Source organism: Magnolia sinica, chromosome 13, assembly GCF_029962835.1.
Source record: "Magnolia sinica isolate HGM2019 chromosome 13, MsV1, whole genome shotgun sequence".
Lineage (NCBI taxonomy): Eukaryota > Viridiplantae > Streptophyta > Magnoliopsida > Magnoliales > Magnoliaceae > Magnolia > Magnolia sinica.
Window position 1 is genome coordinate 17,073,780 of NC_080585.1, and position 4,596 is coordinate 17,078,375.

A 4,596-nucleotide genomic window follows, 5' to 3' on the forward strand; every position below is an offset into this window, starting at 1 on the left:
CAGTCAAAGCAAAGAAATCACAAATCTTCGTTGGTAAATAGTTGTGTCCGTTCTTAAGTTTTAAAGAGCAATGAGAGAAATTCCTACTTCTAATTCATGTACATTTATGTTCACGTACGGCATTCCTAGATATCAGCTATGGCATTACAACATGTCTATCCTAGAACTATGGTCACCATGACATATATATATATATATATATATATATATATATATATATATATATATATATGGACAAGATCATCCATATCACTTGATAAATCTTGTTGGGGACAAAAGATACGGAGTTCGGAGACTCGGACTTTATGCCTCGGGTCGCCAAAGGATGTGTCGGATCCGAGGCATGGTTCACTGAACCGAGACAGAAGTTAAGTCGGCTGGACGACACATCAGCAATCCGAGCATGCATCGGGCCGATCTTCTTATCGGATCGGCCAGGCTCAAGATAAAGCCTCATCCCGAATATCTTGGGATAAGATCTCCGACCCAAGCTCACGGGATCGGACGAAGACTGGAGATAGGCACGATCCTTTCTCCGTGATACCAGGAGAGGATCCCGCACACGATATCAGGAGAAGAATCCTCGTACGATTAAATGCTCCAGCAGCTATAAAAGAAGAACCTCCATCGTCTTGTGAGGTAAGGCAAAAATTCTTTCTCAAAACCCCTCAATACATTTAGACCCAGAATCCAGGCCTGACTTTGGCATCGGAGGGTCCCCTGCTCAAGCCAGGGTCTCCTTTGTCCTCTTTCCGTGCAGGTATACGAAGGTCTAAGAGGACGAACCAGATTTTTGCACCAACAGTTTGGCGCCGTCTGTGGGAACCGTACAAAAAAGCCATCTCATATTCCTATATTGAATTCCATGGTGATGACTAGAAGGACGGTCCCCGAAGAAGATTTGAACGAGATTGCAATTACAGGGCCAGCGGGTCCAGTCGCGGTCCCCGCAGCCCAGAACCCACCTAACAACCGCCAACGAGGAGCGATCAGAACAAGCAACAATCAGCGGGGTCGCAACGATGGGCGGTTGGACCAGGAGGTTCAAGAAATCCGGTCTGATATGAATATGATAAAGCAGATGCTGGAATGAATGTATCAGCAGCAAATGCAGCCACTCCCGCATCCTCAAGGGGAGACAGCGCACTTACCGACTGCGGCGGTTGATCCTCAACCTTCCGTGTCGCGGTCTTTCCGGCCGAGTCAACCCCAAGGCGAATCAGAACCATCTCTAGCGCAGTCGGCCAACGCTTCCCTGCCCCCGACCGATCTTCGACACGAGATAGAGCGAAGAAGGCGCAACCGCCCTTCCATGGAAGGCACGGCAGAGAGCAGTGAACCTTGTAAAGCCGATATTCAAAATTTTAAAAGAGAAGTGCGAGAAGAAATGGCGAAAGAGATGGCGGACATGAAGCATGGCCGGAATATGTATTCGACCAGATCCGAAGCAAAGGCCTCCCCCTTTGTGGATTCGGTAATGAAGGCTCGGTTGCCCGAGAGGTTTCGATTACCTCAAATCACTCCTTTCACCGGCAAAACCGACCCGACGGAGCATATCGAATGCTTCAGAACCTATATGGAGCTCCACGATGCCTCGGATGCAGAATGTGTCGGGCCTTTTCTCTTACATTGACCGATGTAGCTCGACTGTGGTTCAAACAGTTGAAACCAAAGTCCATCAGCTCATTTGTTGAGCTGAGCGACGCCTTCCTCACCAACTTCATCGGCGGAAAAAAGAAATTGAAGCCCCATGCACATCTAAACAACATAGTTCAAAAGCAGGGAGAGCTATTAAAAGATTATATCAAGCGTTTCAATTTCGAATCCCTTCAGGTTCGAAAACATTCAGAAGAAACGGCTCTCAACGCGATCATGCAAGGAGTCAGAGATAAGCCATTCCTGGCATCTCTAGACAAAACTCCGCCCGATACTCCGGCAGAATTTATGGCACGGTCGGATAAGTATGCAAACGCCGAAGAAACGCGAATTCTACGTGAAACCAAAACTTTGGTCAAAGAGTCGGCCAAAAAGGAAGCCGACTCGGCCGGAGGAAGGAAACGCAAGGATGATCAAGCGCATAATGAGCGAAGGTCAGGCAAACGACCAGATCGAAGATTTTCCACATATACCCCCCTGAACAAGACTCAGGAACAGGTATTGATGGAGATCAAAAGCGAAGGATTCGTCCGCCCAGTAAGCTTAGGAGTAATCCTAATCGGCGGGACAAGGATAAATACTGCCATTATCACCGTGATCACGGGCATAACACAAGTGATTGCCGTCACCTAAAGGAAGATATCGAACGACTCATAAAGGACGGCCGACTCAAAGAACATGTGGTTAAAGCTGGGGTAGCTGAGGGACGTCCGACCGAGAGTCAACCTATGGAAGAAATCCGGACAATTGTTGGCGGTCCGCGAGGTGGGGGCGACTCAAACAATGCCCGAAGGAATCATGCGAGAAAACTTAGTCAGCCTAAGTCCGAGCTTATGATTATAGATCGGCCACCAAAGGAGAAGAAAAGGGAAAGATATTGCATTTCGTTCACAGAGGAAGATGTTCGAGGTATCTATCACCCCCACGATGACGCATTAATTGTCACCCTGACTATCGCTAACCGAAAAGTGTTCCGGATACTCGTCGATACAGGGTCATCTGCAGACGTGTTGTTTACTCAGGCGTTCGACAAAATGGGGATCGAACGATCCATGCTACGCCCAGTTCGGACCATGTTAATCGGTTTTTCCGGAGGACAAGTACTGCCCGAAGGGATTGTCTCGTTATCACTCACTGCTGGTACTGCTCCACATCAGACGACGATGATGGTTGAATTCTTGGTCGTCGATCAACCCTCAGTATACAACGCAATACTCGGCCGACCTTCATTGAGTCTCCTCCAGGCCGTGGTATTCACATACCATCTTTCACTGAAATTCCCGACTGAGTCGGGAGTAGGAATAGTCAAAGGAGACCAGCAAGATGCGAGGCGTTGTTACATGATAGCTGTAAAGGAAGCCGCCGACAAAAGTCCGATCAACATATCAACGATCGAATCATTGGACCCTCGGGGCGAGAGTCATGAACGAGGGCAGCCGGTCGAAGATCTTATCTCAGTCCCCTTGGTCGAAACAGATGGATCCAAGACGGTACGAATTGGCTCGTCTTTACAGTCCCCCTTGAAAGAAAAGCTGATAGCCCTGCTCCGTAGGTACGCCGACGTATTTGCCTGGTGTCATGAAGATATGCCCAAGATCGACCCCTCTGTGATGACTCACCGACTCAACATCGATCCGTCATATCGACCGATCCGACAGAAGCGACGACCGCTCGGCCCTGAACGATACGCCATCATTGAAGAAGAAGTCAACAAACTCCTCTAGGCTAATTTTATAGAAGAAATACACTATCCAGAATGGGTCGCGAATATCGTGCTCGTAAAGAAATCCAATGGGAAGTGGCGAGTCTGTATTGACTACACCGACTTAAATAAAGCCTGCCCAAGGATAGCTTTCCGCTTCCGAGGATAGACCGGTTAGTAGTAGTACAGACGGACATGAGCTCCTTAGCTTCATGGATGCATATTCGGTATAATCAAATTGTAATGCATCAAACAGATAAATAAAAACTACCTTTGTCACCGACAAAGGCCTTTATTGTTACCGAATGATGCCATTTGGTCTGAAGAATGCCGGCGCAACTTATCAAAGATTAGTTAACAAAATCTTTGCTCGGCTTATAGGCCGAACCATGGAAGTATACATCGACGACATGCTTGTCAAAAGCATACACGCGGCAGATCATGTGAATGATTTGGAAGAAATGTTTCTAATCCTACGGAAGTTTCGGATGAAGCTGAATCCAAATAAATGTGCTTTTAGGGTGGGCTCTGGAAAGTTCCTCGGTTTCTTGGTTAGTCAGCGAGGAATAGAGGCAAACCCTGAGAAGATAAAGGCTTTGATTGATATGGAATCCCCTAAAACCATTAAGGACATCCAAAGGTTGACTGGACGAGTCGCAGCACTTAATCGGTTCCTGTCCAGAGCCACGGATAAATGTCTCCCTTTCTTCAAACAGTTGAAAGGAAGACAAACAATGGGTTGGACGGAAGAATGTGAAGCGGCATTCCAACAATTAAAATCATATCTCGGTTCTCCACCTCTCTTATCAAAACCCGAATCAGGGGAGTCCCTGCTCCTTTACCTAGCAGTATCCGAGGCAGCGGTTAGCTCGGCTTTGATACGAGAATCCGAAGGAAAGCAACTGCCGGTTTATTACGTCAGCAAAGCGTTATTGCCAGCAGAAACGAGATACCCAAGCTTGAAAAAAGTGGCCTTGGCTTTAATAACTTCCTCTCGCCGACTCAGGCCGTATTTCCATGCCCATACCATCATCGTGATGACCGATCTTCCGCTTCGCCAGGTATTGCAGAAACCAGAAGCTTCCGGCCGACTCATGAAGTGGGCTATCGAACTGAGTGAGTTTGACATTCAATACAGATCGAAGGTAGCAATCAAAGGGCAAGCCGTAGCTGATTTTATTGGCGAGGGAACACCACCAACCGAACTCCCGGTCAACGATATGCCAAAGGATGTTGCA